The sequence below is a fragment of the Drosophila subpulchrella genome, unplaced genomic scaffold (genome assembly GCF_014743375.2).
Source record: "Drosophila subpulchrella strain 33 F10 #4 breed RU33 unplaced genomic scaffold, RU_Dsub_v1.1 Primary Assembly Seq211, whole genome shotgun sequence".
NCBI lineage: Eukaryota > Metazoa > Arthropoda > Insecta > Diptera > Drosophilidae > Drosophila > Drosophila subpulchrella.
Window position 1 is genome coordinate 7,501 of NW_023665537.1, and position 12,500 is coordinate 20,000.

Below are 12,500 nucleotides of genomic sequence, written 5' to 3' on the forward strand. Positions count from 1 at the left end.
ATGGGTAAATTCTACCATTTATTCTTATGTATATGGCATTTCTATGCCATATTTATACAATCCATTCATATCTTAATGTATATTTATTATATTATACATTATTATGCCTTATAGGTATTATACCTATAAGCCATATCCATACGATTCATTCACTAGTGCCGCCCCTCACTAGGTTTATAATTGTTATATCATTGATATACAATTTATTTCTATATATATGGCATTTATATGCCATATCCATACAATGCATTCACATTTCAATGTATATTTACTTGTTATACATTATTATGCCTTATAGGTATTATACCTATAAGCCATATCCATACGATTCACTTATATAAATATATGTATATTTTTCTATACATAATTTTTTTTTATTTTTGTATGGATTTCTATGCATATCCATAGTTTATATGGATATGCTTGGCGTTCTATATAGTATTGACAAATTCATATGCATAACATAAGTTTTGACCAATACGAGGAGGGGCCCGCCAACGACCACCTCCCTATAGTAGTTTTTTACCCCACGCACTATTGCGTGCCTGTTTACAGTACTAGTGCCAGCTATCACTAGGTTTATATATCGTGTTTCAGTGATATATGGGTAAATTCTACCATTTATTCTTATGTATATGGCATTTCTATGCCATATTTATACAATCCATTCATATCTTAATGTATATTTATTATATTATACATTATTATGCCTTATAGGTATTATACCTATAAGCCATATCCATACGATTCATTCACTAGTGCCGCCCCTCACTAGGTTTATAATTGTTATATCATTGATATACAATTTATTTCTATATATATGGCATTTATATGCCATATCCATACAATGCATTCACATTTCAATGTATATTTACTTGTTATACATTATTATGCCTTATAGGTATTATACCTATAAGCCATATCCATACGATTCACTTATATAAATATATGTATATTTTTTTCTATACATAATTTTTTTTTACTTTTGTATGGATTTCTATGCATATCCATAGTTTATATGGATATGCTTGGCGTTCTATATAGTATTGACAAATTCATATGCATAACATAAGTTTTGACCAATACGAGGAGGGGCCCGCCAACGACCACCTCCCTATAGTAGTTTTTTACCCCACGCACTATTGCGTGCCTGTTTACAGTACTAGTGCCAGCTATCACTAGGTTTATATATCGTGTTTCAGTGATATATGGGTAAATTCTACCATTTATTCTTATGTATATGGCATTTCTATGCCATATTTATACAATCCATTCATATCTTAATGTATATTTATTATATTATACATTATTATGCCTTATAGGTATTATACCTATAAGCCATATCCATACGATTCATTCACTAGTGCCGCCCCTCACTAGGTTTATAATTGTTATATCATTGATATACAATTTATTTCTATATATATGGCATTTATATGCCATATCCATACAATGCATTCACATTTCAATGTATATTTACTTGTTATACATTATTATGCCTTATAGGTATTATACCTATAAGCCATATCCATACGATTCACTTATATAAATATATGTATATTTTTCTATACATAATTTTTTTTTACTTTTGTATGGTTTTCTATGCATATCCATAGTTTATATGGATATGCTTGGCGTTCTATATAGTATTGACAAATTCATATGCATAACATAAGTTTTGACCAATACGAGGAGGGGCCCGCCAACGACCACCTCCCTATAGTAGTTTTTTACCCCACGCACTATTGCGTGCCTGTTTACAGTACTAGTGCCAGCTATCACTAGGTTTATATATCGTGTTTCAGTGATATATGGGTAAATTCTACCATTTATTCTTATGTATATGGCATTTCTATGCCATATTTATACAATCCATTCATATCTTAATGTATATTTATTATATTATACATTATTATGCCTTATAGGTATTATACCTATAAGCCATATCCATACGATTCATTCACTAGTGCCGCCCCTCACTAGGTTTATAATTGTTATATCATTGATATACAATTTATTTCTATATATATGGCATTTATATGCCATATCCATACAATGCATTCACATTTCAATGTATATTTACTTGTTATACATTATTATGCCTTATAGGTATTATACCTATAAGCCATATCCATACGATTCACTTATATAAATATATGTATATTTTTCTATACATAATTTTTTTTACTTTTGTATGGTTTTCTATGCATATCCATAGTTTATATGGATATGCTTGGCGTTCTATATAGTATTGACAAATTCATATGCATAACATAAGTTTTGACCAATACGAGGAGGGGCCCGCCAACGACCACCTCCCTATAGTAGTTTTTTACCCCACGCACTATTGCGTGCCTGTTTACAGTACTAGTGCCAGCTATCACTAGGTTTATATATCGTGTTTCAGTGATATATGGGTAAATTCTACCATTTATTCTTATGTATATGGCATTTCTATGCCATATTTATACAATCCATTCATATCTTAATGTATATTTATTATATTATACATTATTATGCCTTATAGGTATTATACCTATAAGCCATATCCATACGATTCATTCACTAGTGCCGCCCCTCACTAGGTTTATAATTGTTATATCATTGATATACAATTTATTTCTATATATATGGCATTTATATGCCATATCCATACAATGCATTCACATTTCAATGTATATTTACTTGTTATACATTATTATGCCTTATAGGTATTATACCTATAAGCCATATCCATACGATTCACTTATATAAATATATGTATATTTTTCTATACATAATTTTTTTTTACTTTTGTATGGATTTCTATGCATATCCATAGTTTATATGGATATGCTTGGCGTTCTATATAGTATTGACAAATTCATATGCATAACATAAGTTTTGACCAATACGAGGAGGGGCCCGCCAACGACCACCTCCCTATAGTAGTTTTTTACCCCACGCACTATTGCGTGCCTGTTTACAGTACTAGTGCCAGCTATCACTAGGTTTATATATCGTGTTTCAGTGATATATGGGTAAATTCTACCATTTATTCTTATGTATATGGCATTTCTATGCCATATTTATACAATCCATTCATATCTTAATGTATATTTATTATATTATACATTATTATGCCTTATAGGTATTATACCTATAAGCCATATCCATACGATTCATTCACTAGTGCCGCCCCTCACTAGGTTTATAATTGTTATATCATTGATATACAATTTATTTCTATATATATGGCATTTATATGCCATATCCATACAATGCATTCACATTTCAATGTATATTTACTTGTTATACATTATTATGCCTTATAGGTATTATACCTATAAGCCATATCCATACGATTCACTTATATAAATATATGTATATTTTTCTATACATAATTTTTTTTTACTTTTGTATGGTTTTCTATGCATATCCATAGTTTATATGGATATGCTTGGCGTTCTATATAGTATTGACAAATTCATATGCATAACATAAGTTTTGACCAATACGAGGAGGGGCCCGCCAACGACCACCTCCCTATAGTAGTTTTTTACCCCACGCACTATTGCGTGCCTGTTTACAGTACTAGTGCCAGCTATCACTAGGTTTATATATCGTGTTTCAGTGATATATGGGTAAATTCTACCATTTATTCTTATGTATATGGCATTTCTATGCCATATTTATACAATCCATTCATATCTTAATGTATATTTATTATATTATACATTATTATGCCTTATAGGTATTATACCTATAAGCCATATCCATACGATTCATTCACTAGTGCCGCCCCTCACTAGGTTTATAATTGTTATATCATTGATATACAATTTATTTCTATATATATGGCATTTATATGCCATATCCATACAATGCATTCACATTTCAATGTATATTTACTTGTTATACATTATTATGCCTTATAGGTATTATACCTATAAGCCATATCCATACGATTCACTTATATAAATATATGTATATTTTTCTATACATAATTTTTTTTTACTTTTGTATGGATTTCTATGCATATCCATAGTTTATATGGATATGCTTGGCGTTCTATATAGTATTGACAAATTCATATGCATAACATAAGTTTTGACCAATACGAGGAGGGGCCCGCCAACGACCACCTCCCTATAGTAGTTTTTTACCCCACGCACTATTGCGTGCCTGTTTACAGTACTAGTGCCAGCTATCACTAGGTTTATATATCGTGTTTCAGTGATATATGGGTAAATTCTACCATTTATTCTTATGTATATGGCATTTCTATGCCATATTTATACAATCCATTCATATCTTAATGTATATTTATTATATTATACATTATTATGCCTTATAGGTATTATACCTATAAGCCATATCCATACGATTCATTCACTAGTGCCGCCCCTCACTAGGTTTATAATTGTTATATCATTGATATACAATTTATTTCTATATATATGGCATTTATATGCCATATCCATACAATGCATTCACATTTCAATGTATATTTACTTGTTATACATTATTATGCCTTATAGGTATTATACCTATAAGCCATATCCATACGATTCACTTATATAAATATATGTATATTTTTCTATACATAATTTTTTTTTACTTTTGTATGGATTTCTATGCATATCCATAGTTTATATGGATATGCTTGGCGTTCTATATAGTATTGACAAATTCATATGCATAACATAAGTTTTGACCAATACGAGGAGGGGCCCGCCAACGACCACCTCCCTATAGTAGTTTTTTACCCCACGCACTATTGCGTGCATGTTTACAGTACTAGTGCCAGCTATCATTAGGTTTATATATCGTGTTTCAGTGATATATGGGTAAATTCTACCATTTATTCTTATGTATGTATATGGCATTTCTATGCCATATTTATATAATTCATTCATATCTTAATTTATATTTATTATATTATACATTATTATGCCTTATAGGTATTATACCTATAAGCCATATCCATACGATTCATTCACTAGTGCCGCCCCTCACTAGGTTTATAATTGTTATATCATTGATATACAATTTATTTCTATATATATGGCATTTATATGCCATATCCATACAATGCATTCACATTTCAATGTATATTTACTTGTTATACATTATTATGCCTTATAGGTATTATACCTATAAGCCATATCCATACGATTCACTTATATAAATATATGTATATTTTTCTATACATAATTTTTTTTTACTTTTGTATGGTTTTCTATGCATATCCATAGTTTATATGGATATGCTTGGCGTTCTATATAGTATTGACAAATTCATATGCATAACATAAGTTTTGACCAATACGAGGAGGGGCCCGCCAACGACCACCTCCCTATAGTAGTTTTTTACCCCACGCACTATTGCGTGCCTGTTTACAGTACTAGTGCCAGCTATCACTAGGTTTATATATCGTGTTTCAGTGATATATGGGTAAATTCTACCATTTATTCTTATGTATATGGCATTTCTATGCCATATTTATACAATCCATTCATATCTTAATGTATATTTATTATATTATACATTATTATGCCTTATAGGTATTATACCTATAAGCCATATCCATACGATTCATTCACTAGTGCCGCCCCTCACTAGGTTTATAATTGTTATATCATTGATATACAATTTATTTCTATATATATGGCATTTATATGCCATATCCATACAATGCATTCACATTTCAATGTATATTTACTTGTTATACATTATTATGCCTTATAGGTATTATACCTATAAGCCATATCCATACGATTCACTTATATAAATATATGTATATTTTTCTATACATAATTTTTTTTTACTTTTGTATGGATTTCTATGCATATCCATAGTTTATATGGATATGCTTGGCGTTCTATATAGTATTGACAAATTCATATGCATAACATAAGTTTTGACCAATACGAGGAGGGGCCCGCCAACGACCACCTCCCTATAGTAGTTTTTTACCCCACGCACTATTGCGTGCCTGTTTACAGTACTAGTGCCAGCTATCACTAGGTTTATATATCGTGTTTCAGTGATATATGGGTAAATTCTACCATTTATTCTTATGTATATGGCATTTCTATGCCATATTTATACAATCCATTCATATCTTAATGTATATTTATTATATTATACATTATTATGCCTTATAGGTATTATACCTATAAGCCATATCCATACGATTCATTCACTAGTGCCGCCCCTCACTAGGTTTATAATTGTTAATATCATTGATATACAATTTATTTCTATATATATGGCATTTATATGCCATATCCATACAATGCATTCACATTTCAATGTATATTTACTTGTTATACATTATTATGCCTTATAGGTATTATACCTATAAGCCATATCCATACGATTCACTTATATAAATATATGTATATTTTTCTATACATAATTTTTTTTTACTTTTGTATGGATTTCTATGCATATCCATAGTTTATATGGATATGCTTGGCGTTCTATATAGTATTGACAAATTCATATGCATAACATAAGTTTTGACCAATACGAGGAGGGGCCCGCCAACGACCACCTCCCTATAGTAGTTTTTTACCCCACGCACTATTGCGTGCATGTTTACAGTACTAGTGCCAGCTATCATTAGGTTTATATATCGTGTTTCAGTGATATATGGGTAAATTCTACCATTTATTCTTATGTATGTATATGGCATTTCTATGCCATATTTATATAATTCATTCATATCTTAATTTATATTTATTATATTATACATTATTATGCCTTATAGGTATTATACCTATAAGCCATATCCATACGATTCATATACTAGTGCAGCCCCTCACTAGGTTTATATATCTCATTTTAATTATATATTGGTAAATTCTATTATTTATTCTTGTGTATATGGCACTTATATGCCGCCATATCTATAAAAATGCATTTATATTTCAATGTATATTTTCTATATTATACATTATTATGCCTTAAAAAGTTATTATACCTACCATAAGGCGATATCCATACGATTCATTTATATAAAAGATATATGTATAATTTTCTATACATAATTTTTTTTTATGAATATATGGGTTTCCTAAGCATATCCATATAATACATTTAGTTTTATATGGATTAGATTGGTCTTCTTTATTGTATTGCCAAACTCATATTGATAAAATAAGTTTTGAACAATAAGAGGATCAGCCGCCAACCAACCAACCACTGCTACCATTGGAGGAACATATACTTACTTTTTATATGTCCTCTTACTTGAATGGTCCTCTCTTTACTTGAAAATTTCATTACCATAGGAATCTATTTATACATGGAATATGATTTCCACTACTTTTTCGCGTCACTAATAATTAATATGACGATACAGACTTGCTACCATAACATAAGTCTTGAACAATAATAGGAGCAGCCGCCAACCAACCACCAACCAACCAACCACTGCTACCATTGATAGTAATTTTATATGTCCTCTTTAGTTGAATTTCAATACCATAGGAATATTTATACATGGAATATGTTTTGCCACTACTTTTTCGCGTCACTAATAATATGACGATACAGTCTTGCTACCATAACATAAGTTTTGAACAATAAGAGGAGCAGACACACCAACCAACCAACCGCGCTGCTACCATTATATATACTTATATTTATATAAGTCCTCTTTACTTGAATGGCCTCTTTACTTGAATTTCAATACCATAGGAATATTTATTTATACATGGAATATGTTTTGCCACTACTTTTTCGCGTCACTAATAATATGACGATATAGACTTGCTACCATAACATAAGTTTTGAAACAATAAGAGGAGCAGACACCAACCAACCAACCGCTGCTACCATTGAATGAACCATATATACAAACTTTTATATATGTCCTCTTTACTTGAATTTTAATACCATAGGAATATTTATACATGGAATATGTTTGCCACTTTATCATCGCGTCACTAATAAGATGACGATACATTTTGTTTGTTCAATATTTACTTATATATTGATGTTTCCAATTTAGGTCTTTTATATTTCTTCTTCCCTACCTTACACACCACAAACAAAGTGGCGTGCGATGCTGCAAGCAAGCATAATGATTATGCCCGCTTGCAACATCTTTATTATCGAATCATCAAGCAAAGGATAAGCTTCAGTGGATCGCAGTATGGCAGCTGCTCAACCACTTACAACACCTTGCCTGTTACAAAAGTCGTTTACAATTGATTCTAGGCTTTGTCATTGTATTAAATAATGCTTTTATATGTAACTAGCGCGGCATCAGGTGATCAAAGATCCTCCCAATTTACTATGTTACAAATTACATTGGCATCACATCCATTGTCGTTTATAAAGTAAATTATAAACTTTAAATGGTTTAGAAGCCATACAATGCAAATTGCCCCTTATTTATCATTGCAGTCCAGCACGGATACGACCTTAGAGGCGTTCAGGCATAATCCAACGGACGTAGCGTCATACCACTGTTCGCTCGAACAAGTATTGTTGCCATTGGTCCGTACCTGCGGTTCCTCTCGTACTACGCAGGAATGCTGTCGCAACAACGTTTTGTCATTAGTAGGGTAAAACTAACCTGTCTCACGACGGTCTAAACCCAGCTCACGTTCCCTTGCATGGGTGAACAATCCAACGCTTGGTGAATTTTGCTTCACAATGATAGGAAGAGCCGACATCGAAGGATCAAAAAGCGACGTCGCTATGAACGCTTGGCCGCCACAAGCCAGTTATCCCTATGGTAACTTTTCTGACCACCTCTTGTTAAAAACTCTTTAAACCAAAAGGATCGATAGGCCGAGCTTTTGCTGTCCCTGTGTGTACTGAACACCGAGATCAAGTCAGCATTTGCCCTTTTGCTCTATGTGTGGTTTCTGTCCGCACTGAGCTGGCCTTGGGACACCTCCGTTATTATTTGAGAGATGTACCGCCCCAGTCAAACTCCCTACCTGGCAATGTCCTTGAATTGGATCATACCTGAGTAATTGGAGTTATACCAAATTTTTCAAATCAAAAATACATAAATGCACCGTTTTATTAAAGAATTTGTTTGCGATTATATAACAAACTCGTGATACTTTGATCAAGAAGCTTGCATCAAAACCCAATACCATAAGATATAATAAATATATCCGTATAATGGCTAGGAAATGATACACGTTCCATTTAATCAAGTAAGTAAGGAAACAATAAGAGTAGTGGTATTTCATTGGCGATACCAAACCGAAGTCTAATATCTCCCACTTATTCTACACCTCTTATGTCTCCTTACACTGCCAGATTAGAGTCAAGCTCAAAAGGGTCTTCTTTCCCCGCTAATTATTCCAAGCCCGTTCCCTTGGCTGTGGTTTCGCTTAGATAGTAGATAGGGACAGTAGGAATCTCGTTAATCCATTCATGCGCGTCACTAATTAGATGACGAGGCATTTGGCTACCTTAAGAGAGTCATAGTTACTCCCGCCGTTGACCCGCGCTTACTTGAATTTCTTCACTTTGACATTCAGAGCACTGGGCAGAAATCACATTGTTGTCAACACCCGCTAGGGCCATCACAATGCTTTGTTTTAATTAGACAGTCGGATTCCCCAAGTCCGTGCCAGTTCTGAATTGATTGTTAATTGATAATCGTTATAATTAATAAGAACTAATGGTTTAACCCAATTAGTATTCTTAAAAATTTTAGCAAGAAAGTTCCACAATTGGCTACGTAACTAAACTATCCGGGGAACAAGTGACCAACATAAATGCCAGACACTCTATTTACCCAGAACGAGCACATAAACCATGTTATTGTTTCCCAATCAAGCCCGACTATCTCAATCTTCAGAGCCAATCCTTATCCCGAAGTTACGGATCTAATTTGCCGACTTCCCTTACCTACATTATTCTATCGACTAGAGACTCTTCACCTTGGAGACCAGCTGCGGATATTGGTACGGCCTGTTGAGAAGTTTGCGTGTCCCCACCATAAATTTTCAAGGTCCGAGGAGAAAATATCGACACAACAGTATATGTCATGCTCTTCTAGCCCATCTACCATATCTCTCTGCGAAAGACTTCCATGGTAGTACGGCTATAAAACAGAAAAGAAAACTCTTCCGATATCTCTCGACGGCTTCTTTATGGTCGTTCCTGTTGCCAGGATGAGCACGAGGCCCATATTTAATAACAAACGGATACTCAACAGGTTACGGAATTGGAACCGTATTCCCTTTCGTTCAAAATTATTCAAGTATATTAATTAGCTTGATTTATATAATATAATTATATTTGTATGGCATTTGTGTTTTACTTGAAAATTTTCGGCTTTCGCCTTGAACTTAGGACCGACTAACTCGTGATCAACCACTGTTCACACGAAACCCTTCTCCACTTCAGTCCTCCAAGGTCTCATTCGATTATTTGCTACTACCACCAAGATCTGTACCAATGGCAGCTCCATGCAGGCTTACGCCAAACACTTCTACGCATACCATTGTACCTTCCTACTCACTAAAGTTTCAAAATTTATATCACAAGTAATATAAATCATCTACTTTAGCGGTAATGTATAGGTATACAACTTAAGCGCCATCCATTTTAAGGGCTAGTTGCTTCGGCAGGTGAGTTGTTACACACTCCTTAGCGGATTTCGACTTCCATGATCACCGTCCTGCTGTTTTAAGCAACCAACGCCTTTCATGGTATCTGCATGAGTTGTTAATTTGGGCACCGTAACATTACGTTTGGTTCATCCCACAGCGCCAGTTCTGCTTACCAAAAGTGGCCCACTGGGCACATTATATCATAACCTTGAACTTCATATCAAGAAAGTTAAGGTTCTTACCCATTTAAAGTTTGAGAATAGGTTAAGATCGTTTCGACCCTAAGGCCTCTAATCATTCGCTTTACCAGATAAGATTATTTTATATAACATTAAAATGCACCAGCTATCCTGAGGGAAACTTCGGAAGGAACCAGCTACTAGATGGTTCGATTGGTCTTTCGCCCCTATACTCAATTCTGACAATCGATTTGCACGTCAGAACTGTTTCGGTCTTCCATCAGGGTTTCCCCTGACTTCAACCTGATCAAGTATAGTTCACCATCTTTCGGGTCACAGCATATATGCTCAAGGTACGTTCCAGTTAGAGGCATAAATAATATAAATATCATTATACATAACTATATAGAACGCCCCGGGATTGTGTTAATTAGCTATAAATAGTTAAAAAACTAATCCCATTATTAGTCAAGTTAATTACGCTATTAGGTTTATATCCCAATAACTTGCACATATGTTAGACTCCTTGGTCCGTGTTTCAAGACGGGTCCCGAAGGTATCCTGAATCTTTCGCATTGTTAATCATACAAGTGCATATAATAAACACAAAAATCAATGATAATTATGCCATTATATAATTCCGAAAAATTAACGCACTGTATTCATATAAATCTATCAGCACTTTATCAAATTAATAACATTTATTCTGTGTTAAAATGCAAGCAAATTAATTTGAATAAACTATAAGTTATATTTTATGATAAATTTTGTATGCTAATAGATTACAATGTCCTTATATGGAAAAAATGCACACTATTATCATAATATTGTTTAAATATTACAATTTTAATGATGAATTTTCCATAACGGATATTCAGGTTCATCGGGCTTAACCTCTAAGCAGTTTCACGTACTGTTTAACTCTCTATTCAGAGTTCTTTTCAACTTTCCCTCACGGTACTTGTTTACTATCGGTCTCATGGTTATATTTAGTTTTAGATGGAGTTTACCACCCACTTAGTGCTGCACTATCAAGCAACACGACTCTTTGGAAACATCATCTAGTAATCATTAACGTTATACGGGCCTGGCACCCTCTATGGGTAAATGGCCTCATTTAAGAAGGACTTAAATCGTTAATTTCTCATACTAGAATATTGACGCTCCATACACTGCATCTCACATTTGCCATATAGACAAAGTGACTTAGTGCTGAACTGATTTCTTTTCGCTCGCCGCTACTAAGAAAATCCTGGTTAGTTTCTTTTCCTCCCCTAATTAATATGCTTAAATTCAGGGGGTAGTCCCATATGAGTTGAGGTTGTGTATAACTTTTTTTGCAATTAATTCTTTATATATAATGATAAAACATTTTATTAAATTCGTTATATATTTTATATATTTGTATGGCATTTGTTTGGTCTAACGAATCAACGAAGAATAATAATATTGTCAACGGCTTTCTATTTACTAATCTTTAATAAGAGACAATTCTAGATAAATTTTTTATGCTAGACATTTCTCAGTATTATTTGATTGAAAAAGAAAATATTTCTCTTCGTTTTTCACATTCAAATTATTTACTAATGTGAGATAATGTTTTTCATATATTTGTTAATATTATGAATAATATAATAATTAAATTATTATTATCCAATAATATACCATATGCTTATAAAATTTCATTATAAAATTTATATAAACAACTTAATTAGCATAGTCTTACAACCCTCAACCATATGTA

The 12,500-nt window shown here is 32.8% G+C and overlaps 1 non-coding gene across 1 annotated transcript in view; it reads right to left on the reverse strand.

Moving 5' to 3' along the window:
- Window positions 1-12,481: 12,481 nt before the first annotated feature.
- The window catches only part of LOC119559348, a 179-nt gene continuing 160 nt past the window's right edge, over window positions 12,482-12,500 (reverse strand). The window contains exon 1 of the ribosomal RNA XR_005220742.1: window positions 12,482-12,500. This exon is cut by the window's right edge and continues 160 nt beyond it. This is a non-coding gene — a ribosomal RNA (5.8S ribosomal RNA).